The following is a 27,271-nucleotide window of genomic DNA, read 5'->3' on the forward strand; positions in this document are numbered from 1 at the left end:
CTCCTTTTGACAGCTTTGGCAATGCTAATTCAGCTGCCTGAAGTTCCTGAATATTTTTCTCTCAGTTTCAAATGTCCCACTACACACACTCCATAAAACAGTGCATTTCTATATGCCAAATAAATGTTGCTTTGCCAGCCACTGCTTTTGTGTCTTTTAATGTCTTTAATTTACCTATGCAACCTTAAGTTCACATTCTCATATATATAAATATATCTCTATCTATTTTTTTAATTCAACATATTAAAATCCTGCTCCAGGCTTCTCCTCTGATCATCCTCTTCCCATTTATCTTTCAGACAGCAATAAAAATATGTAAATATTCAGCCACAAAAACTATATTACTGTAATTTTAAGGATGTGACTAACACCCACAAAACGCCAGAGGTTTCAAAGTCAAGGTTGCATGTTGAGCCTGGCTCTTTCAACACTCATGTAAAGTAAAATTCAATTAAAAAACCTCTGATGAGTTGAAGATAAGATTATTTTACTACCACTACTACTTGTAGTAGTTGAATTATGGGAGTGTTTGCAACATTAGCAGTGTCCATGCACCATGGGCCAGAACTCAGTTTCAGCTGACATTAATACAGCCTGGTTTGGGGGGAAGCTGCAAAAATTGAGCAAGTAACCACCACCCCTCCTCTTTCTCTGTGATTCTGTAAGCCCTGAGCACAGAGTGAGCCTCTTGACACAGCAGAGAACAGCTGAAGGCTGGTCTAGATTATGACAGTTGTTAAAAGACCCCGGAAAACAGAAGGATCAGAAGTATGTAGGTGAAAGCTAACAAAAGACTGAAACTGTATCACTAGCAGTTATTCACAGGACTTGAGAACAGCAACCATTAAATAGACAGGTTAGGATAATGGGAAAACTTTCCTAATAGCTGTACTGAAAGGCCTTTAGGTACAGGTAATGAGAGGATATTAAAAGAGCCTGAATGGAAAAAACGTAGGGCTCACACGTGGAGCATTCATTTACACCCATGCAAAGAGAGCAAATAAAAGATGACAATGGTAGTAAGTATGTGATAAAAGTGCAGTGCTCTCTCCATAGCTATCTCAAATGCTTTACAGTATTAACTGATCAAGCCTCCCACAGAACATTTGCAAGTATGCATCACTATCTGTAGTTTACAAATAGTTTTACGTGACTTGCACAGGGTTGCAGAACTAGATTGGTGAAATCTGTCAGGGATTGCATGGCAGTCCTTTGCTGCTCAGAGTAGCAAACTATTCCCCTCTGTACAAATCTCTGTGTAAAAACAATAAATTGAACAAGAAATTATATCTATAAGGAACTTTCTAGAAGCAAACTAAAGGAGAATCTTGCTGATATTTGGGGCTAGGCTAACAACTAAAGCCTGAGTGACCAAAATGTGCCTTAGTATGTGCACAATTCCTATTGAATTGCATTCAGTTTTGTGTAGGTAGAAATCTTCCTTTTGAAGAACATGATTGTCAATTTTCCCAAATGTCTTATAGGAAGATTAAAAGACACACTACCTTCTTTAGTGGAAAACAACTGTAGTAATCCCCAAAAATTTCTAAAAATATCTGTAGGTATTCAGAAGCATACATCTAGTGAAAATATATTGCTTTATTTACTCTTAAAAGAATTATCAATACTAGCAGTTGGCATTTGCAATTTACTAAAAACTGCCCTCTTCATTGGAGGAAAAGCTTTGCAGAATAAAGCTGAAGATAAACATTTATTGCTTTTTATCAGCCATCTTTGAAAACCAGGCCCCAAAGTCCTAATTAACTAACATTAGCAGTTCAGTACCTTATGGAGCAAGCAGTATCAGATCTGAATTAAAAATGGGTATATCTCTATCCCAAACCCGTGTTCAATCTCTGATAAAGAGTGAAGTTGCAAAGACAGTATTAATTAAAGTAAGGTACTTTCCTTAAATAGTTTTCCTGTTATATGTGTGTGCTTAGTGGAAACAGATCTTTTTTCTCCAAATGCGAATGCAAAGAAATTAGCAAAAAACAAGAAAAAGTGCATTTCAAGTAGGAATGCTTATTTCCCTATATTTTCTATTACTTTTCATATTTAGGCTTTGGAAACACTTTTAGCATAAAGGAAATCTTTACAATGATATGGTAACCATATACAAAGCAGCCACATGGAAGTCTATCTAGTAGTTAGCACATTTTATGTACGACTACTTTTAAATGTCAGATTCAAAAAGTATCAACATGTTCTTGGAAGCTGCTTTACCACCATGTGGGAAAGGGGTAGCAGCACAGATTAGCCCCCCAGACAACAGAGTGACTCAATTTTCTGCCAGTGTACCACTGCCTAAAATACCCCACCCTTAGCTGGGTCCAGTGGCTTTGCAGGGAAGAACAGAGAAATTACAGATGGGCTGTACTTATCTATTTATAATTTGCTTATTTATTTTTACACTGCCTCATTTTCAGCAGGCAAATCGGCATGCATGTTGTCATTTTGATAGGGAATTAGTATTTAAATGTGGAGACATAAACATAGTGGCAACCAGATATGGACCAGTAGCTGTGTAATCACTCAGCAAGGAAAATTACAAGAACTTCTGCTATCAACACTCTGGTGCTACAGCTATAGGCCTGTAAGCTATATCAAACACAAGACTTACTCCATCAGTTACAAAATAAAGTGTGTTCATGTGTCTTGAAATATAAACAAAATACATGGGAGGGAGGAGCCAGTTTGCAATGACTTCTTTTAAATTCCTTCCCCAACAATCCCACACAATGTACAACTATTGGCATTGTAGTGGTTTAATCTTGTCTGTTCTCAAACCACAATAAATACCTTGGTCATGACCTTAATGAAATACATAGTTCTGATTTTGATCTTATATTAACTTTTCACAAGTCAGGAGTTCCTCTTGATTTAAGCTAGTATGTAGAGAGATCAGAGTCAGACATATATCTAGAAATCTGCTATAGATTTCTGGGCATACTTCAGTACTTCACAAAGACTCACAGGTTGTCTTTTGGTTTTGGGTTTTTGTTGTTTTTTTCTTCTGGCAACCATTGTGATCTCCTTCATAAAAGGTTGTGAGAGGACATAGATTCAGACATGCTGGAATGTAGTCTAATCTCCGCATTTTGATCTTTAGAAAATTAAGATGTCTTTATTTACTTTTCTTTTTTATACACATTGTCTTTCAAAATATAAATACTTTAAAAGAAGGAGAGAGAGGTTGGAAATGGACACAAAAAAAAAAAAAAAAGAAGACATTGTTTTAATTGTCTAACCAGCTCAACCTTTGGGAGAACAGCCCTAACCTTTGGACAGATGCCAACAACTGCCATTTAGGTATTTACATCTGTTTATCCTCTCAGTCAAATGTCTTTTGTCTTAGGTTTGACATGGGATTACAAATGTTCTGACCCCTACAAGCGGTTCTCAAACATTGTATAAAAGACTCCTTTTCCCTTTTTCTAAAAGGATGAACACATACTTTTATCCTCCCTTATTCCTCCTTACCAGTTATATGCTTCTGAGGCAGTTGTTGACAAGACCTGCATAATTCAGTTTATGTGTGTGACTAGAATTTCTCAGAGGCTCTGCTGGACTTTGCAGCCAGCCTGTTAATTGTCTACAACTCCATCCCAAGTTTTCAATATATGCCTTTACTTTGTTAGGACTGCCACATGTGACATACAAAAGTTGTGTCTCTTTCAGAATTTGGTTGAGAATTGCTGTAAGACCTAGAAGTCTATTCAGAGTGGAAAAAAAAAATCAATTTAAGTACAATTGCATATGCTTGCCTCTTAAAAAAAAAAAAAATTAGCTTTGTTCACTGTGCATGGTTTCTCTTGTCCACATGTAATAATACTGATAGCAAAGGCAGTAAAAGAATAATTATCGGAAATGGGAAACTTTGCAATTCCTCTCTTCTCTCACATCTAACCTGGATTTTTCTCAATAGGTACAGCACCTTGCCACTAAAAAAAGTCATCATTTAAGTACGTAAATAATCATAGCTCTATTGTGGTTTTAAAGATCTCCATGAATATCATATTTCAGCAATCACTGAATGTTTTCTTCAGGTTTGGTATGAAACACAGCAATAAAGTTATCTCTCAGCTTTATAGAACCCAAAGTATTTGATGGTGTCTCTCTAAGATCAAATGGAAATTAAAGTCTGCGGAGGAAGTTCAAATGAAGCTTCCAGCTAGAGCTGAAACATAAAAAGCTTCAAGTTAATTGATAAACTCCAGGCAGAGAAAGAAGCCTCTAGGCTTGGCTTGGCTGTTCTCTCAATCTACAGCAGTCTCAAATACCACCAGGCTTTAATCATGCCTGCAGCTGGAAACAGAACCAGGAGGTCTCCCTGAGATCTGCACCTCTCCTGCCTGATAAACAAGGTTTTTGGTGCTACTCTCCATGGCCAGTAAGCCTCACACTTCTGCCTAGAGAGGAAAGAATAAAATTTCTTTCATTGGTGAAATGAAACTTTTACCAAAATTTTTCAAAGTTTTCACAAAAATAAAATAAAAGAGGCCACCATTTGCCACATCATTTTCATGAAGAATCACACCCAGAACTATGCCAATCACAGAAATTTATTCTTGGAGAGGGATTTTCCAGGGGTTACAGGAGGATATGATCAACAATTCAATAAATCTCCTTTTTCAGAGAACAGGAACTGAGTAAGAATTTGTAGCATGAACCTTAGCTGGCAGGCTTTGCTTTTTTCCCATTCAAATGCTGAAAATGTAAGTTTACTGTAAAGTTTAGTTTGATATTTTTCATTCTCTCCTAGGTACAATATTTCTATTTCCCATTAAATTGAAGATGTCAGCAGCAAGTATTGGCTGGCCAAAGCTTATAAATTTGGCATTACAGTGGATACATTGTTTCTGAGAACAAGGTCTTTGGATATCTTTCTGTGTCTGAAACTGCTTATATAAAAATATTAATATCACCTATATAAGTATGGTTTCTGACATTTTCACTTAGAGAAAGTAAAAGGGGAAGTTTGCAGGGTGTTCACCCTAAATGACCCAGTGCCCTAGAAGGCCTTTGTGCATCAAAATAATGTGGAATTTTTATTTTCCTGTTTGAGAGTCATTCTCCTCACCAGGCCATTATGAAAACTAGAGCTCTCAGAAGTCTTGGGCAATGTGCTGAAGCTTTTCTTGTTTCTTCATTTGAAGTTGCTGCCAGGAAAGGCAAGCTAGTTGAAATGTGGAGTTACTTCTGTCATTTAATAATTAGCAAGCACTCAGAATATATATTATTCATTTTTTGAAACATAAATAATTAAGATGTAATAATGATGCTTTTATAAATAATATTTCATTCTCTGTGAATACACTCCAGGATTTCCTTACATTCTAAACCTACACCTTGCTCCCAGCTAGAAAATGCCTTTTCTGGAGCATTCAATGAAAGCAAATGGGATAAAGGGATCTCAACTTCCTTCCCATTTAGATATCTGTGGGAACATCTTTAAGAGCTCTTTCCCCCCCATACCTAGAAAATTAGTCCTTTTTAAGCAGCCAGACTGTTAGGCATTCATATTATGCAATCCAAATGAGTTACAACCAGAATACATCTGAAAGTGGGTTGTTTTTTTGGTTTTTTTTTTACATATAAAAGCATATAGTCATCTAACACCTACAATTTTGGGAGCCCAAAGTTTACAGGGTAAGGAAATGGGTGAGTAGTAAAAGTGACTGGTCTATATTTCAGTTAGACATTTTTTAGCTAATTCAGCTTTTTGAGAAGGGAATATTGTATAAAGATACAGCCAGGCAGAACTCCAGAAAAACATGTTCTCTTATTTTACAACCAAAGAAATAGGTCCTGCAGACACTAACTGCTGCATATAGTCCCAGCATGCATCAACCTCCTCTCTCTTGCTCCCATGCAAGGCCACTGAACCTCAAGCTATGACCTCTTTCTTACTGCAGTTGTAGCATAAGTACACAATACAAATACAGCTGCAGTATAAATGAAAATAATTCCAACTATTTTAACAAACTTATTCCTGATTTATACTAGTGAAAATATAAGGAAATCAGGACTAGTTACTTCTGTGAGCATTTGTGGGTTTAAATGCTTTGGAATTTATTATTCTCTTTTCTGATAGTATAAAGCTGACTTAAAGCCAATGCAAATGTAATTTACATTAAGCAACTTTCCTCTGCCAGTCTTGTGTAAATGTATATTAGCATAGATGGGAAGCTTTGCCATACTATGCCAGGAGTCAATAGTAGAATTTTGTCAAGTTCTCTGATTCTAAACAACTTTTCAATACTGAAAGTGTAACAAGTAAAAGCTGTTGGTAGAATAGAGACTTGTCCACTTACTAAAATGCCTGCAGCTCTCAAAGAAGTGCTGAAGAGCAGCACCAGGAATCTGTGACAATTCCACCTGAGCAATGGAACATTACAGAACTTGCATACAGGGGACATTATGTGTCTCTTTCTGTGAGGCACAAAGGGGACAAGAAAGTTGATAAGTGCTTGCCCGAGTGAAACCAAGAGCATTAAGGTTAGCAAGAACCAAAACCAATGGATTGGATTATCATGACTCTCAACCACAATAATGCTTTGCAGAAAACAACAGAAGGAGGCAGTGGAAAAGTTTGCCAATAATCTGGCATATTAACAGAACGATGGCTGCAGTCTTGGTGCAGCTCTGTCTAGCCCAACCAAATGGTTTCCTTCACTGATGCCAGCTACATTATCAGGTATATCACTAACCATATCAGTTGTAACATGTACAGAATTGCTGAGATCAACAGAAACCCAACACTTGGAAAGAGTTAAAACACATTGTTAGACACAGGGCCAAAATCAAAGGGCCTTCACCCATCCTACGGGTGGTGCTATCTCAAAGTATAATCACACCCTGGGGTGGCATAAGGCTATTTATCAACTAACTTGCCTATATTTGAGATGGGCAAGACAGAGACTTTTGTTTAGCATGCATTTAAATGCTGCCAAGCAAGAATTGCAGCTGTGACAACCATCCTGTGAAGCTCTCAATTGAGAAAAGAAAAAAAGAAAAAAAAAAAAGAAAGGAATGAATGAATCAATGAATAAAAGGTGTGTGAAAACATGGACACACGAGGACATAAAACCCCTCTGTCATAAAGCACATGATACTGAGGGAAGATATGAATAGAAGAGAGCAGGAACATGGAGTGCTATATGAGCTGGTGACCTAAAACTTTTATCTACTTGTTTACATGTGTGTTATTTCCATGTCAGAAATCTAAAAACTATCTAAATTAATTAGTCTGCTAGTTATCTATATGGAAAAGTACCAACCACAACCAGAGTACCAGAAAGAACATAGTTTCTTTTTTTATTCTGGTCTGATCTGCAATGACTAAAGGGAAAGGAGGCTGTAAGAATCCCTATGCCTTTACATGCTACACAGAGAAGTATGCTCTTCCTACTAATATATTCACTTTTACAGTCTGGTCCAAGATGGAGCTCTCAGACCATCCTTATTAAGGATGTTCATTGAAAAATGGCTATCAAGATCCCAAACCCTTCAATTATCCCTTCAAAATTTTGCTTGGAAAATAGAATGAGTAGAATGGAAAAGATTGAAAAATTAAGGTATGCGAATGTGTTAGCAAATTTGTTGTGCCTCACAAAAAAAAAAAAAAAAAAAAAAAAAAAAAAAAAAAAAAAGGTAAAAGATCCAAAACTCCTGCCTTTGAACTAGAGAGTAATATGCATGGAGGAAAAAAAGGACTTGAATTTTCACAGTGAATTGCCATATCGTGCAATTTAATGCCAGAATAGGTCAGTAAGTCAAATACCATAACTGAATTTTTTTAAGAGCTGTATGTTTCATGACAACTAGCAACTTTTGGAGCTATCTGAACTAAGATAATGAGGATAATCAAATCTCATGCTTCATTCTACAAAATGATTACCTATAGGAGCTGAGCAAAGATTTTGCCTCCAAATGCTAAGTGCATTGTTGGTAGGTTGATTTATTTCCTTGCAAGGAGGAATCTTCCCCTTTCCTGCACTGGATATGTTCTGTGCTGAAAAAAGGAAACCAGCTTGCTTTGCCAGGTATGCCAAAACCTATTTAAAGATCTGTCTTGGAAGGGAAATCTACTGTATGCGAATTTAAGCTAATGCATTTTATCTCACAAACGGGACAGCTGAAGAGAGCTTGCACGGTTGGTTACAACTCAGCTGATAGGCACCAACTTGTTAAACTGCCACAATGCAATTGTGTCCCACACGGTGCCCATATCCTGAGGAGGAGAGGGACAAGTAACTGAGCATGTTGAGATACCATGAGGTAAATCCAGTGTGGTTTTTTTCCACAGCTTTTGGGATTTTTCACAGACTGCCTACACTGTGCAAGCAAAAGCGTTTGTCAGTACTTTTTAAAAGCAGACTGCTGTGTAATTTTGGAGTCTTCCTGTTCTTCTCCTCTACTTCTCTCTTCTTATAAGCGCATTCACACACAGACACATTTTACAGAGATAAACCCTAAATAACCATATTTGTTTCTCAAGGCTGACTAATGTGGTGAATATTAAAACTCACATGGAAATTCTCCTTTGGGTGAATGATCTGAGTGTTGGAAATTCTTCACACACATGTCCACAACATCCACAGCTTCACAGACAGACACAGGTAGGCTGAAAGAGCAATCAGGATACCATCTGTGTTTGGCAGAAGATTTCTAACCACTTTGCTGCTCTCTCTCTCTCTTGTCTCTCTCAGTGTGAAGAGACAGAGGAACCCATGGAGATTCGGTGAGAATTTAAACAGAACATATTGAGGGCTGCACTGACAACTGTGGATTCAAAGAAGATGAAAAATGAGTGCTGGAGCAGCAATGGTGCTATGGATTCAGAAGGGATCTCTGAAGTGGCTAGCACAGGCACAGCTACAAGGGCTCAGCCTTCTCCTCCCTTGCTCCCCCAGCCCCAGCTCTACTTCTGTATGCAAGGTTTTACTGGTCACAGCAGCTGGCTGCTGTTGATACCAATTTGAGCAACTCTCTAAGTCCATGACAAAGCAGATATCTTGAATGAAGAATGTTGAATTCCTCCACATTCTGGAAATGCACCCTTTCTTTATGCACATCTACCTTTAAAATAGTGCTAGCACAAATCAGATCATAAAGACAGTTGTTTTCCTTGATGATCATGTTAACATCATACATACGTAATTTACACCCTTTTTATAGCTTTGCAGGATCTTTTGCATTTTCTTTGCACAATTAGTGTGGTCTATGCAGTTTGGAGCTTTCTGGTCAACTGATGGTCTTGGTCTAGTGGACACAAATCCACTGATGTCCCTCAATGATAGTCTCTATAACTGCAGACATGAATGTGATATTCTGCCCAGTAAGATATCTACAGAGTTACAGGAAGGAGAAGGACAGTAAGAGGGAACACATTATTTTCTTAGTGGATGTCTAGAGATGAGCATGTCTGGAAGTCATGGTGTTGAACTCAAAATAGCTTTACCTGGCACAGAAAAGGCAAAAGGAGGAAGAACACTTATTTTCTAAATACTGAATTTCTTTTCTGCAATTCTGTGGCAATCAGAATATCACATTGTAAACCAGTTAACATTACTGCGTCGATTAGAAAATGTATGCAACTGACTGGTCTGTGTCATCTTTTAGGCCTCAAGAATACTAGAAAATTAAACAAAAGATCCTGGAATCCAAGAAAGTCATGGCACATCCATTAATTCAGTCTGTTGAGTATTTGGATTATATGCCATTTTGTTGGGAAATGCATCCAGTTTGTGTCATTATGGATATCACTGTCACTCAGTAAAAGGAGCCAGAAAACAATAAGATCAAGTTAGACCTTGTTCTGCCTCTTCAGCAAAAAATATCAAACAAATTCTGATTACGAAATTTTTAATGGACAATGCTTTCTTATTTATTAAAAGAGTATAGAACAAATTGAGATGGGCTCTTAAATAATGAGTAAATCTCACAGACAACAAAAAAATTCACAAAATGTTCCTGGGATGTGGCCTCTACAGCCCAGAGTAGTACTTTTCTTTCCAAATAATTACTTTAATAACCTGTAATATCATAACTCCTTACTACACTTAAGGGAGGAGGAGAAGAGAAAAGACAGTTTTATTTTCAGGATACCTTCCTGAGTTTGCAGAATGGATGATTTGGGAAAGTATATGTTTACTTATGCTCCATAATAAAACCAAATATCTCAGCACTCAGGATACTGTTAAGTATTTCACAGACATCCAAAGAGAGACAACCCTGACCCAAAGACAAACATCACTGTGAAATGAGGCCCTTTAATTTGAAAATTACTAAAATAAGAACCTCCCAAAAACAATTTTGTGAATTAATTCCTTTTTCTGTCTAAAATCAATTAAAACACCGGAGTCTGTATATCTCAAACACATATTAAGAGCAAAATTCCAATGATAGAACATCCATGAAGCAAAACAGTCTATACACATAATTCCACTTTTATTTTATTGTAAACAGGTGAAGGATTGTTAAAGGATGTTACATTTATTTTGAAAACTGGCCAGAATGTTGTCATCAGAAATTAGAAAGGACTAAGTACCTTTGTAAATCTGCTGTTTATTTAATGGCCTACATAGAAGTTGAGATTGTTAAAACCATTTTGTTCATCTAACAGATTCAAAGTCTTGAAAACTTCACTGAGATTTTACAAGAGACTCCCTATCAAAATGGTTTGAATCAGTGGATTTGAGTTTATTTAGTTTAGAAATCCTCCAAGATGAATTAAACTCCCACTGGAAATTTATGTATATTCACAAGAAACTTCTTTTCCTTAGAACTCTCAGTAGTCCATAAACCAACAAAAGCTTTTGGACTACACATTGAAACATGTATGAAGCAGAAGTTAGGAATAAATGACCTTTTCTTGCAGTAGACAAGGATCACCTGTGAAGTTCTGTTGAAAACAGCACTGCTCAACATTTCTGGATGACATGGAGTAAATGTTGGGGTGATAAAATTTGATATATGTAGAAGATATAAAAGGAAACCATGAAAATTTGTCTTACATTCACACCATTACTACTCAGCGGAGAAAGTTGATCTTTAAAATATTAAAGACACTTCCATGAAAACTATCAAGTCAGTAGTCATCACAAAATTAAACGAAGTATTCAGAATCCTTAAGAAAAGAGTGAAAGCAAAAGTAAACCTCATCATACCACAGTAGAAATCTACGATTATCCATTCTATGACTATAAAGGGTTCAGATCCCATCTAGTAAAAATTATAAGCTACAGAGGGAAAAGTTTCAGATAGATGTCTGAAGGATCTCAGCATGGAATAGCTTCTGTACAGGAATGACTGAGGTAATGAAGACCATTCTATCTGGTCTACAAAACCTCAAGTGGCCTGAGGAGTTTGGGTAAAGCCCAGATACCTGTGTTTATCTTGCAGTTCACGTACTAAGGATCTTTAAAGAAACCAGACTCTAAACATACAAAAAGAGGTGTTTATGCAGAAGATAGCAGCCAGTTGAGTTCCTTGCCAAAAGAAAAGAATAAGGAATAATCACATGGGTTTCAGAGGTGGAAGATCTGTAGGTTTCTAAACAGACAAGCAAAATCTGGCTCAGGAATTCCTATTAACAGAACATAAAAGGATGTTTGAGGAGAATGACAGGGAGGATCATATATGTTTGCCATGTCTTTTCCTGGTATGTCCTTGCACTTGCACTTACAGGTACCATTTGGGAAAGGACACTTCTGGATGAACCCCTAGACTGACCCCAAGGGAATGCTTTTTTAGAATCACTGAACTAAATGGGAAGAAATAGCAGGTATTGTCAACATATTTCATCAATTTGCACCTATAAAACACTTCCTGGGACAAAGGACTTTCGGTCTATACAGCAGAATGTATGAAAGAGTGTTGCAAAACTCTGTTTGTTGAGAATATTGTGAATGACTTCTGTCAGATACCCAAAAGGAAAGCCTTTGTTCAAGCAAAATTTATGTTAACAATAAATGAATAGAAGAATAGAGAAAAGAACGAGAGGTGTTTATTATTAATATAAAGTGTGCTTTATTGATCCCCCATGGCTAGACATCATAGTGGTACCTTTCATCTCAGACTGTGGTGAAAGGAGCTAATGCCTTATAAAGAGGAACAATTAGTGAACGAACCATAAGGTGCTGTATTTAGCAATGTTTTTGTGCAAAACTGGAACTTGGCACTTCATGGGGAAGGGAATAATTGGTCTTTGTACTCATTGGGTGCATTAAAACCCATTGAAATTTTTGTGTCACCAGTACAGTATGCAATCAGAAGGAACACAACAAAAATGTTTCTAAATAATATATTTGTTTCTGAATAATTTCTCCAATTTATCCACTTTTCATGAATTTCAGAATAACTATAAAAGTTGAACAGCCATGGGTTTCATGTCATCCTTGTATTCATGCAATGGCAGCTGCATAATACTGCCTGGTACTGCAACATGTAATTGAAATTAGTTCTTAGGAATACATTAATACAAGCCTTTGTTTAAGTTCATGGGCCAACTTCAACCCTGATGGAAGCCCAGTGAAGGCAGTGAATTTGAATTATGTTGACATCATGTGTTGATTTAAAAATGTTGACAGGATAGCATTTCAGATATCAAAATGTCACAGAAGTTGGAGAAAGAGCTCTGGAAATGTCAAAAGCTGAGATCTGCCAGTGTTCATTGGATTAGCAACATTTGCAAGCCTCAATCTAGCCAACAGGAGGCAATATGAAGGAAATCTGTGATTAGAAGAAATGTCCCAGCTTAATCAACTAAAATCCTATATAACTAATGACAGAAGTCCTTGTTCATGAACTTAGAAATGCTTGCTAGGTCTGTGACTGAAAATAGCTACAAAGTTTATTTGATTTTATTCAGACTGTGGCTTGAACAATTCAAAGTTACCATTAGGCTGGGGAAAAAAATAACAGAGTAGGAAGTAAGTGTGAATCAGCTTCAACTTGAAAATATAATAAAATAATTGTCTGAGCTGTGACACCTAATCAGAGTATGGGAATTCTTCTGCCTATCCCCTTGCCATCTCACAAACATGAGGTTCCAGATTTACAGAGAAACTTGAAAAGTGTGAGGTTAGGATTTCACCTGGCTCTGATGTTCAAGTTCCAAGCTGCTGGCACTACTCCCTTGCCCTCATCAACCTCCACTTATCTAGATCTCAGGAAAAGTTATATTACCATACTTGAACATGCTGGAATGGGAAAGTGTATTTGAACATTTAATTTCCTTTGAAAAACTGCAGTATAAAGTAAGAGAGTAATTATCCCAAAAAAACCCCACCAAATTCTAAATGCTACCAAAGTTGTATCAATCTTCAATTGTCCTTAATTTTCTCAATTATTTAATCTTAATGCATTTCATCATGCTGCTAGAACATTATGGAGTTCATTGGAATTAATAGTGATATTCTCATGTCTGCATCCATTGCTGAAAATAAGAGACACTTTCAGTGTTGTGAAGTTGTGTTTTAGCAAAAGAAGCAGTAAAATAATCATTATATATATATATATATATATATATATATATATATATATAAAAATGTATGTATGTGTGTGTGTGTGTGTGTGTGTGTTTAAATTGCCTCAGTGGGAAAAAATAAAATGGTGTGCAGGGCGTTAAGAATTAAGAAACATGGTGGTTAACCCACACACCAAGAACATTCTGAGTGCTCTGGTTAATTAAAGGAAAGCCAATTGTTTAATGTGAAAGATAGCTCATTATTTAAATATACTCAGAAAATGGTTAATTAGTTTACTTAACCAAGTGTACTTTTATTTTCTCTTATTCTTTTTGTTCTGAATGATGTTAAATGTATTTTATTTGATCCATGCATTTTTATTCATTTTTGTTCCAAAGTATCAATGCAAATCAATGAATCATCTAGCTACACTTGTCTCTTTGGGGTGAAAAATAAGCAAGGGAAATAAAAGTAATTCAATTTAGCATTAATAAACTGCAAACTGATGTTTACAATAAATCAGCCACTATTACCATGCTTAATAGTTGTGAATGAGACAAAGCAGATGTGGACACATCTCTTTTTTTCTTTTCCTTACTCTAGAGGTGAATCTCTCCTACAGCCTTCTAAATGAGCACACTGGTTGTTGAAGTGGGTGTATAAGAGGACCGTTTTATAAAATAAGAGCCAAATAGGAGGCAAGGCCAAGAGTCTTTTAATTCCTCAGGTTTGTTTTCTTACCAGAAAAATAAAAAAAGAAAAGAAAGAGATGGATGTTCAGTTTCCCTTCAATATTCAAACAGATGAGACAGTCTATAAACAGAAGGAAAGGAGTAGTAAAGAGGAAAAGGTCCTTACAGGTTAAGCATTTTCATTCAACTTCTCTTTTGTATAGTATCCTTATGCAATATTCTGGGCCCCTGGAAAAGACCTGTAAATGTACAAACATTATTAATTACAATTTACAAAGGTCTTCTGTGTTCTTGATTTTCCACAGGCTTTATTAATGATTAAAACATTGTGTTTCTGATAAATTTTTCTAAACATAACCATAGAAGTTAATGTTCTGGACATATAGCAGATGCCACCTGCATTAGCCACTGTGTCTCTGCTTCAGGAATCAGTGATGAAAAATATAGGAACCAAGTGAGAAAGAAATCCTCTCCAAAAATCCCATACTATCACCACACTCAGAATATCCAGAACTCACCTTATGTTTCTACAAGATTGCTTCCGAAGTAGCTTCATCTCTGGAATTATACCCAGGATGAGTTACACTCTCAGCATATTTTTAGAAAGTTTATAAGAGCTAAGAAAGGCAGAGAGGAGGAGGAGGAGGAACACAGAAAAACCAAAACTATTTCATGCTTTTGCGAGTAATTAATTCCACAGTATAAAAGTCTGAAAAGGGAAATGGGCCTGGAAAGCAAATCTGCATGCTAATGCATGCCAATATTTAAAAACTACACAGCATTTTTAATCCAAGGATCTTTGCAAAAATGGGTATCACAGATACTGAATTTTGCTAAAGGTCACTCAGCAAGCTGAAACATGAGCAGAAGTGAGGTGTTCTGTCTCCTGTGTCTTTATCCTACCCACCAAAAGACACCACAGCCCTGTTAAGATGAACTGCTATGAAGAGAGGCTTTTGTCTGATTAATCTTTTGTCCTGTCAGGTTCACAACACCCCTTGCAAAATTGTAGTTCAAGGTCTTCTGATGTTTACCTAACATATCAGCACTTATTTCTCTGAGGTTTTTATAACTCAGGCATGAAAAATTTGCTCCAGGGTGAAAGTTGGCATGAAAGTGTCTCCAGCCATGAGTACAGCTTTTTTTTTCCCTTCTTTTTTCTTTAAACTAAATTTAGGGAAAGGGGGGGAAAAGGCTAAAGTATTTCCAAGAGCCTGCAAAGCTGGAAACACAAGATCATTTACTTGAACCAGTTTGCCCAGGCCTAATTATAATGAGAATCATACCATGCCTTAACTCAAAATTAACCCAAAGCATTGTTATTCACTCAGGCCTTTTCTCAAACAAAGTTCAGTGGGATTTGAAGGGAGTTTTGGATATTTTTAGGTTTTTTTGAAGTAGTCCACTGTGGTAAAACACTAATAGCAGGAATGTTGTGAGGGTTTAAAGTCACTGGAATTTCCAGCTCATGATGATTTGGCTGAACTTCAGATAAGAGGACACCCACTTCACCACCCTCAAATTAACACTCAAGTTCACCTGTAAGTTGTGAATCCTACCATAGCATTAGGGAGGGTACTAAAACTTGCCCCTGCTCCATATGTTTCCACAAGTGCTTCAGGCATCCTGCAGCATGCAAGGTATCCTTCATCTCAGCCATGGGCAATGTGCTTTGCCCATGGCTGGAATGGAAACAATGTTTTACTCTGATTTAATTTTCTTGTGTTTTTTGGCTGGGCTGCCTCCCAGACTGCCTCAAATTCACCACTATCAGATAGTCTTTCCATAGTCTGTACCTGACCTTCTCTTGCAGACATGGTGTGAATGATAAAAGACAGGCTTCAGAGGTTCCAGAGAGGAAAAGGGTCTTTTACAAAAGCTGCTAATATGGAAAATGTCCTACATGCAGATGTATTAGATCACAGATTAAAGATACCCTATCTGATTACCCTACCCCACCACGTGAAGTAGGCACTACCAGATAAAAAACATGGCCCCTGTACAAAGAGATTAAAATCTGACCTAACTCACATGGATTGCTGGCAGCACATGACTATTTTTCAGTCCAGGTCTCAACTACACAAGCACAAAATGTACTCCCACACCTTCTTACATACAAAAAGGAGAGTTTTCAATGTAAAAAATGTGTCTTTAATAAGCATCCAATGGACTTTTAAAACTCAAGACTTCAGACTAGGGAAGTCTGGTTTCAATAATAATAATTTTTTAAGGAATTCTAGGTAATGTAAGGAAATATGGATATTTAGATCCTTGAAAAAACGTATTTCCTAATTTCTTAACGGCTTGTTTACTTTATGTTTCCTGTCTTATAGTTGTATTGACTTGATTACCAAGGTATAAAGATCCAAAGAAAGTGAATTTATTTTACAAAAACCTCCTAGCCTGTCTAAAATGTAATACAAGATTTGGCACCATTGGATAATGGTGTTGTCAAAGTTAAAAGCTGTCTTTCCTCATAAAAATATCTTTCTATCCTCAAAGAACTGTAGGGCAATAATCTCTCTTAATTTTAGTGTTCTTGAATAAAAGTCTAAAGATTTCCGATTCTTTTTCTTTAAACTACCTTTTGAAAGATCTGGTGGTGACAGGCCACACCAAAGTGCCTACGGGGACAGCCAAATCTTCTACCTTTTATTTGCCTGAAGATTACTGCTTTTCCTCGTCTCATCTTTCTTCCTTCAAATGCCATAGGACTTATCCACCCTTACCTTGTCACAATGGCTTTCACAAATACCTTCCAGGACTGGCTCTTGGCAAATTAAAGACTATTTACTTAATTCTGGAGGAGGTACAGAGACAAATTTTCAGGTAATTTGATATTTACAGGGCTGGAGCACCTTCCAGCGACAATTGTTTAAAATTGTACTGTTATATAGTGGTCTGAAAGGAGAGAAAAATAGTTGATTACAGATAAACCAGCAGTAACTTTATAACCAGTTTCAGAGTAAGAATGCAATTTCCAGCTGTGAAAAGTTAACAGACAGGGAGAATATGGGAGTCTACAAAAGAGGACAATGTCAATTTGTAGTGAGATAATAAAAGAGATTCTAATCCTTCTCCAAAGTAAAGTCATTAGTCAGGGACAGATTTAGGACAGCCAATGGGTATTTTGGCACAAGCTGCAGTGAAATGAGAATTCACCTAGGCCCTACTTTTTTCAGCATCAGAATCTGTAGCTGTTTCTGCTTTTACAGATTTTGAAAACAAAGCTTTTTAATATGTATATTTATAGTCTTCAACATTGAGAATCTACAAGGAAAAAATCTTGGAGTTGCTGATAGCTTTTCATATAAGAGCTTACAGACTTCTTTATATTTTTCCTGCTTAATAACTTTGGATTACTTCCTGTTTACTGTCAGTGCATCTAATGCATGTGTCAGCTCGGTGCAGCACTGACATGATATATGCATTAGACCACACATTGATAGCAAAGACAAAGTTACACGGTTCTGACAGGACAAGAAAATTACCCACAAGCAGTAAAATATAGGGTTGCCATGTGACCATGTTCTGCTTCAAAACCATGTATCACATGGTGATAGCACAAGGATTAGGGGATTGTGAGTGCTGCTGGAACTGCAAAGGCAGTTATCTGGTCCCTTTGCCTAGATGTCTCATGCATTAATATGCACACCTGCGTTAATCTCTCTTGTGTCCTGATGGGCTGCTGAACTCTGCTTGGAGATTTTGTGCATTGCTTCTTACCACAGTCAGCCCAATCGCTACACACCTCGTGCACTGCCTTGTTTCCCTTGCAGCACCAATTCCCTTCGCTGGTAATGACTCTGCTGCTCACCTACCCCCACACACCTTCTACTCACACTGCCTGCCCTGCTCTAAATCTACCTGCCAGACTAGGAGAGCCAAGGCAGCCTAGGGGCAAAAGGAAGAGGGCAACAGGCAATTTACTGCCAATGCAAATAGTTTAGTTTTTCTTCAGAAAATGCAGACTTCCAATGAATTAAGACTGCAATACCTTGAAATCTTATTGATATTCTAATTACAAATCTGAAGCATCCAATCCACCAACTCAGGGAAAATAAGGAAGAAGCAAATTATTATCTACAGATAAAACAAAATGGTTGAGGTAGTTATGATCATGTGTTTTGTTCCCCAAGAAAATTCTGGGTTTTTATTTAGTTAATGTGAGATACTGAAGGGTAAATCATTGGTTAAAAGTCCTAAATGTGTATTTCTGCCTTTACAGTTATTTGCATAAATGCCGACTGTGCTACCTGAAAGTGTTCCTGTTCTGATTTATGGGTGTGTTTGTATTGCTCATATCATAAATCTTCTTCTCTAGGACACTTCTGTTCTGGTATTTATTGACCAAAGACAATTTGCGTTAAGAATGTTTTGAGATCTTGCCAGATATGCACTAGGGGATATTTGAGAAAACATTCAGTACTCCAGTGAATGAATCTAGGCAAGAGTATGATCTCACTACCCAGACAAACATTTTGCCATAATATTTTAGTACCCTATTTTACTAAGAGAAACCCATGTTTCCATATGCATCAATTTACCATAGAGTCAATTCATTTAGGCCAAATCAAAATAAGTGCTGGAAGATAATTTAGGCTAGCAGCCTCAGGCTGGTGATTATGGCTCGGTGAACAAATCTTTAGGGTCAGATCTTTTTTCCTGAATCTAGCTTGAGTACTGCCCCCCTGTATTGAAACAAAATGCCCAAAAATGCCCTCTGTTACCTATTTCCAGGAATTTTACTTTGAGGAGAGAATTATTTGTTACTAATTGTTATTATCAAGTCTGAAAATACTTAGAAACCTTTGATTGAAATGAACTCTGCACTACTGGAAAATGTACATCTCAACTGTAAGAGAGGTAGACACCAACATAAACAGGCTGCATGAACAGTGGGAGAAATATGTTCATGAGAAACTGAGGCACAAGGAGATGAAGGGGGGTTTGTGCAAGGAAAAATCATCTCTGCAGAATCTGGTGGCTTAAAGGTGCATTTCTTGTTGCTCACCCATGACATAACCTTCATATGATGTCCCCACCCAGAACTGCAGTGCTAGGAACACAGATTCACCCTCTTCAGGGCTTTACATGGTTTGATTTAAGTCAATGTCAACCTTTCCCCAGGGATTAGGCACACTTCTTTGGAAGGGAAGAAGGAGACAACAGGGATTCCCCACATTGTTTTCCTTCCATGCCTGGCCATTCCTGCACAGGACACAGTTACAGCTTCCACACTTCAGCTGGGAGATGCTGCCATCTTTGGAGGATCTCTGCATGCTAGCTGCTCCTGACTTGGAAGCTGTTGTGGGAGTCTTCAGTCCCTCCTTCCAAACCAGTTTCACTTTGTAAGAAACATCTAGAGATTCATTTGGCCAAAGAGGGAAAGCAAGACTGAGCATGAATCTCCATCCTACTAGTCAGGGCACTCACCTGGAAGGAAGGATATATGGGCTCCAGTCTTTTGTTTCAATGTGTTTATGTGATTTATAATAAACAGCCATTGGATAAAATACTTGAATAGTTATTAGAACAGGGATAGCAGCCTGGGTCTGCGCCCTTCCCTTCCAGGTGAGGGCCCCAAACCGCCAGAGTCATGCTCGGTCTTGCTATCTCCCTATCTTTTCTAATGAATCTGCAATTATTTGATACAAAGTAGAAGAGCTTCCACAGCAAAGATGGGGAGAGCACCTCCCCCTTTCCCCTGTTTTCAGTGAGGAGGGTTCAAAGGCTCTCAGGCAGAGCAGGAAGCCCTGCTGGTTTCTCTTGGTCCCAAGCTATGGGTTCACTGTGGGACTGGTGGCACTGCACCTCTGGTGACAGTGGTCACCTGACAGATTGAGCCCCTAAGGGGACCACACATGAAATAATACCTCATCTGTATTCCCAGCCAGACAGGCAGGAATTAGGCACTGAGCTACCTGGGACTAAGACACTTGGTGGCATGCCCAGACCTAGAGGCACTGAGGGATCTCCTCATCCCAACATGACAAACACTGGGGACGTGGCAGGTGAGTGGGGGCTGGAAAGGTGCTCTCACAGGATGCAAAATCTCCCTGTCCTCACCTGAATCTGGCCCTAGGTCATGTGCCAAGGACCACCCAGGAAAGCTGAGGAGGAATGAGCCTTGAGCAGCTGTCTCCTGAGTTACAGCCAGGCACCTCTTTGCTCTTATGCACTTCTATGCAATTTCTCAAGGAAAAAAAAAAATCTTCCTGCAGCGAGGGTGGACAAGACAGACTGCTCATCACCCAGAAAGATCACAGCTAACAGCCACTGCCATTTCCAGTGGATACATATAATTAGCAACCATTCAGGCAGTCCTAAATGAAAATCACAGATAGAGCGAGTGAGTTCCTGGTGCAAGGATTTAGTTATGTTTCCAGAAGAAAAAAAATATGTTTGTGTGTAACCTTTTAACCCTTCTTCTCTTTCCTCCTCTTACTCTTACACTGGGTAATTATTTATTTTGTAGCTTAATTAGCTAATTATGCGTGTGTTATGATGCTTTTAAACAGGAAGTCAGTTTGTTTAGTTGTTGGTGGCACGTGGCTTTCGTTCAGCATCTGCAATGTCAGTTATAGCATAATCATCTTTACTTGCAGTGGTCTGAGGTGATGAAGCCTTTTCCTGACAGCAATATTTTAATTATCAGAGTAAACTTTGAAAAAGGGCAGTGACTAGCAGGGATCTACTTCCTGTGGGTAGAAGCTGAATGATAAATTTTTGCAGGCCCTCAACTGCTTGTCTGTGATGCAACATTGTGAGGTTCTCCTTTAGAAAAGGTCCTTTGAGGCTTTTCAGACGGTGGCTAAAAGCTGCTAGCAAGAACTGACCAAATAGACCCAAGAATTTCTTTTCTGATTATCACTGTGTTTTCAGAAACATAAAGGGACTTGAACTGGATCCCCATCCCATTAGCTCACCAGTAAAAGTATCTAGATAGAACTGGTTCTTAGGAAGAAAATGCAAAGCAGGATATATTGCAGGGAAGTGAGGCAGGTTATCTTGCTGCCTGCTACAGCTTCACACAGCAGCACAAGTTCCAGCTGCCTGCACTCAAGCAGTTCCCTGTACATGCAGGCCAGGTGTAAAAGGTCATTTCAAGAGTTAGCAGCTTTGTTTCTTATCAAATGCCCAGCCATGAAAGCAACTACAGCATGTATCAGTGGCTCACCCCCACAGCTGTCCAATTCTCTAGTTTGTCCAATTCAGACATATCCAGCATGGTGCTCTGTGCCAGCTCCAAACCCTGACAAACGTCTTTTGTTTGCATTAGGTTGTCAGACGTAATGTATGCAGCCACAGGCCTGCAGTAGCATTTATTCCTCCTTCTACTGGAAAGTTGAGTAAGGCTCTTAGGCTCATTTCCCCAGTGGTAAACCCTAGCTATCTCAGTTAGGAAACTGGTCTCCTGCAATTCCTTATCTAGTCAGCTGAGCTGCTCAAGAGGACTATTCAGAACACGTGAATTAGTTTCTCCTGAGAATTACCCCTTAAAGAGCCTGTCTAGAACAGAAAGAGTACAGCTACTAGTTTACAGTACTCAGTGCTTGAAAACTCTTTCATATTCACAGATTAATACCCTACACATTGCTATATGTTCATATATTAAGAGATAAACTTTCCTTTGAATCTATTAATTTATCCACCAAAAAACTGTGCCTGCTACCTGATGAATGCAGAAAGAAAAAGGTATAGCCTTGAGTAAATCCCTGAGAAACCATAACATGTACAACAGTTCCTACATCGGCTTTGAGACTGAAATGTTGCTCTATGTTTTTAAGCTCACTGACAGTTTTATGATTTAAAGACATTTTTTTCTGTCTCTTTCCCACCCTCCCATTCAAGTATTCTTCACGGTGGCTCCTGTGTAACAACACTCAGTAATAACCCCTTTCCCTAAGGGATCAAGGAAGGAAATTCGACAAGTCACTGCCTTCCCCCTTTATTTTTTTTCTTTTTTTTCTTTTTCTTTTTCTTTTTTTTTTTTTTTTTTTGTTTGGTTTGGATGGTCTCTGAAACGGGTTGGAATGCAAATGGAAGATATTTGGCAGGTTGACATTTGTCTGCAAAGCTAGGCACCAAGCCAGAAGCATGGAGCAAGCTGGAGTGGGTTTACATAAAGTGGGAGCAATAGTGCCAGAGCACACCAGTACATTTTCCCCTGAGACTCATAGGCAGCCCACTCAATTCTTCATTAAGGGTGAAATCCAGCACTATTTGAAGAGCCATAGGAAAGAGTCTGTGCACCAATTAAATTCTTGAGGCCTCTGCACTGGTCTGAATTCCACCCAAAAGAAGAATTGTTCACTGAGGAAAAGACGTTATTCCCCAAATTACAGTCTGCTCCTATGAGGAAGAGAAACTGTGTTGTCATATGGTTTGAAGCAGAACAACCCTTCTATACAATCCTTCATAGATGATTCCTTTTATAATATTCAATGTGAAGAGACTCTTGCCCATCCATTAATAAATCTTATAAAAGAGTCCGGGCAATCAAGAAAGCAAGATATTTCCAGGAAGAACCCTAGAATCGGATCTTTCTTTAAATAGGAATACAGGAATCACTTCTACACTGCTAGGATGTTGCAGAGCACCCAGGACTGGCTGTGGTGAGGTGGCTCAGAACAACATCCCAGGGTGTGTTCTGCAAACACAGGTATTAATTTTTATTAATCTCTTTCAGCATTAATATAGGATGAACAAAAGAGTAACAGGCACAATACAGCATTTACCACAAACAAGAAGTGTCTGCTATTGCTTCAGCAAGCTGGGATACAGTTTTTGCAAAAGAAGAAGTTTGCCTAAATTATTCTCTTATTTATAAGACAGGTAAGCATTAGTGACTCTCTACTGCAGTAGGAAGTTAGTCTTAGATGGAGGATATCTTTCTATTAACAAGGTCAGCACCATTATTTTGTATGGGTTGCGTGAACGCTCATTTGTTTGCATGCAGAGCGAGGAGTACTGAATATTTTAATTTCTAAACAATGGGGTGGCACAATGTCAAAGAGACACAGAGGGACAGGGGGAGCATGGGGAATGCTTGTAAAGCCCCAGAGCCTTTTCACAGCAAACCAGTGATAATGCAGGCTAATGGTTTCTGTTATATGAACCAGGACAAGGTCAGTTTAAGACTGATTCTTAGCTTCCATCAGAGGGCATCTGCTCCATAAATAAATCTCTTTACATAGTGCATTAGATTGAAATGTAGGGTTGAATACCGAATGGTAGAAATATGATTTTTAATTAATAACCTCTTCACACTTACATAGATATACCAAAGGAGCTGAGTACAGGAATGGGGACGTACCAAACAATTTGTGAGTTCAACCCATCAATTGAATACCAGCCCCTTGATGCACATGCTTAACTCCCATTAGTGCCACTGGGAGCAACAAGACTACAGCAATAGAGAGAATTGAACTCATAGTCTTTACACAAATGCATATGCTTTCCATTGAAATTAAGGTGCTTTTAAGAATGTGGGGTTAAGAAAAATACAGTTTGCACAATGAAAGTGAATCAAATGTTTACATTATATAATTGCTTTTGCTGGCTTTGACAAGGAAAATTAGCTCTGTAAAGTACCAGCTCTAAAATGCATACTTGAATATACTTGATGAACATAAGATCCCTGCACACCTAGGGCTAGATTGATAAAAAAAATCACATATGCAATTGAGCTCAATTTTTTTCTTCCTCCTGCAGTTGCTGTCAGGAATCTGTGAGTTGAGGTGGTAATTCCATAATTTGCAAAACTGTCAAATGAAAGAAAATATGCTCTAGCATGTGGGCATGGTGCATCCAGCAAGAGATGGATTTGAGAAGATAATAGAAATAGTCCTGCTCCAGGCCAGTATTGCGCAGCCCTCAGTCAAGACTTTGGATTTCAGGGTCAGAACAGGCTATTGTGATCATCTAAGATATATTAAAGAACTGAAGTCTTTCTCAAATTAAATACTAAAAAAAAACAAACACCAAAACAAAGAAATACTTTCTTGGATGGAGAATTCACTACAGCACATTGTAATTACTGTTCATATCAAAACAACAAACAAGCAACTATTCCCTCAAGATGTGTACCATTAAAAAGGAATATGTTTTGGTTTAAGCATCATATTTTATTATAACCTGGTCAGCATAACTGAAGAATTCTCAGGATAAGAACAGAACAGGACTTTTTTCACGATTGTCTAGTCAAGAGCAGAGGGAGAGGACATTTGAAAGGTGGGACAGCCACGTTACATCCCAATTTGGCCCAAACTAGGGTTAAGGGATTTGAGCTCCAGTCCCACCACAAGACACTGGGTCCACTGGGGCCTGGAGTAGCACCCAACCTGCTACCCACTTCAATTGTGTCAGCTGATAAAGCATTCCCTGGAGCAGGCTTGAAGCTTTTCTGCATGGATGGTCAGGGAAGTTTACAGAAAAATCCTGGACAGTGGTAGAACTGCACTCTCCATCAGCAAGTAAAGCTGAGGAGAGGAGGTGGAGTCATGAGCTCTTCAATAGCTTCAGTCCCAAGGTTATGTTTTGCAGTTATGCAGTGGCTTGTTTTCTAGGTCTGCCTACAAACACTGGCAAAAATGGTGCAAATTGCAAACAATGAGTGGGAGAAGTGTATGTACATCCTACTGTATTTTCTTCACAGGTTTTATCTGTGCCTATTTCCTCTGTGATGATTTGTGAAAGCTTTCTCCAAGGTGACACAACCTGAATATTATTTGTAGTTTTATTTATAATGTATTACCTGAGAAAGTAACAAAATTGGGACAATAATTATAATGAAATCTAACAGGTCCCAAAACATCAGGAAACTGTATAATTGTTTTAAATCAGAATGCAAGTTGGGACAGAGATCTTTCAAATTTGGGTGGCTCACAAAGAAAAACACTGATTTGTGCCAGCTATGGAAATGCATTGCCCTCAGTGGGATCGCAAAAATACGTGTAAAGAGACACAATCCATGGACGGCTTATTTAAGCAGATGGCTTCATTTTGGGGGTGTACTGTTTGCCTAGCACATTATAACTCTAGCAAAAGAGATTTGTATCACTTTCCTTATCAAGTTATGACCTGTATTTTCAAATGTGGGTGCTTACAGTTAGCAGTTAAATAAGTGCCCTGATTTCCCAAGCCACAGAAGAGGCATAAGGATGCCTCTTTGTTTTCTTTGTGCAGTTTGATTTTGGTTTTTTGTTTGTTTGGGTTTTTTGTTTTGAATGCTTAAGATGTTACTCAATCCTGTAGAGATTAATGAATCTCAAACATCACTTTCTTGACCAAAACCATCACTGGAGTTCCATGTTTAGAGATATTATTAGGAGCAGGTGAATGGGATAAATTCACCACACAACAGTTAGGTTCATGTCACAGCAATGATCTAATATGCAGGTGGAAAAAGGTCTGTATGTTCCCAAGGACCAGTCTTCACTGTTTTAACTTCATCTTGATTATGTCTTTAGATGTACAAAGCCTATGGTCACAGAATATAGGACAAAACCCTGAGAAGTATAATCTATCAAAATTAGCTGAGTTTTAACCAGTAAATTGGACCAGATGACCCCCAGACATCCTTTCTAACCAACATTACTCCATGATTCAAGTTAAATCTTATGCAATTTGATTATGAAGATGATTTGGGGGAAGTCAGAAATGTTAACTAAATGATGGCAGCTCCTGAGCCACCAAGAAACTTAGAAAACCCTGAAGACGCTTTTAATTTTGCAAGACAAAGAGAAGCAACAAAAATGACACCAGGTAATTATTAATAAAAAAATTAAATAGGTAAAAACATTCATAGTTGGTGGTGGGTAGAAAGAAAAGTCTAGAATAGCCTTCCAAGGCATTGCAATGGCAGCAAAACTCCTGACAAAAGAGGCATAGTAAAGTGATCAGGGTGAGGTGGGTTGACCTTGGCTGGATTCCAGGTTCCCAAAAAACTGCTCTATCACTTCTCCTTCTCATCTGGGAAAGGGACGGGAAATATTATGGAAAAAATCATAAATTGCGATAAAGCATTTTAGTTAAGTAAAAATCAATGGCTGTGCTTCCACAATCAAAGGAAAAAACAAAGAGTTTATTTTCTACTTCCCAACAGCAAGTGATGTCCAGCCACCTCCCAGGCAGCAGGGCTGCAGAACATGTATTTAAATTTCCCACTCCCAGCCTACTGGCAGAGCTGGGGCCTGGAATGTTGGAGACACAGCACTGATGCTGCTGAAACCTCCCTCAGCAGTAGCCAAAACACTGCTGTTGATCCCTCTTCTAGCTACAAATGCAAAGCACAGCAATTGAGGGCTGCCATGGGGAAAAATAACTATCACAGCCAGACCCCATGCACAGGAAAAACACACTAAGGCACAATGAGATGAACTTCAAAGGTATTATTGGTATCAGAGCCCTTAGGATAAAACCTCACTACTGAGATCATTACCCTGGTCAGAAATCAGATTGAAAAAAACTCCCGAAAAAAGAAAAGCAGTAAGGAATAAGTAGCTCTCCAAAGAAGTTCAAGAAAGTAAAGTGTGCTTCTCCACAGAAGTCTTCCGTGGTATTTGAGCTGAGAAACACCAGCTCTGAAACACAAACCTCCCTGTAGGAGAAGCAAGGCTGCGGAGTTCATCTGGATGAAGACCAGTGCAATGTGAGCCTGGTGAGGGGCTCTCCCTTCTCTTATCCAGAAGGGATGTAGCAATTCATATTATGAAAAAGATACAGAATCAGAATGAAAGCAGGAACCTGGGAAGAGATATTTGCAAAGTGTTCATTGCTCCATATGCTCCCATGAATTTCAAACTCCCTGCCCCATATTTTACACTACTGTGATAAATTGGCATTTAAGAAAACAAAAAGAAACACCCAAAGAAGTGAAAACTGCAGGAGGCTGATGGGAGTTTCTCTTCCAGCCAACAACTGGCCATTTCTAAGAATTGACAGCAGTTTTGACCATTTAAAAGTGAGATCAACTTGTGAACACCACCTTAACACCTAAGCCTGGGAATTTCTTGTTCTCTTTGTTTCCTGGCTGTGGAAGGTAACAGAGCTCCGCCTGGCCTCCCGTTCCCTGCCCAGGCCATGCAGCCCAGGCAGGGG

The sequence above is a fragment of the Poecile atricapillus genome, chromosome 1, assembly GCF_030490865.1.
Source record: "Poecile atricapillus isolate bPoeAtr1 chromosome 1, bPoeAtr1.hap1, whole genome shotgun sequence".
NCBI lineage: Eukaryota > Metazoa > Chordata > Aves > Passeriformes > Paridae > Poecile > Poecile atricapillus.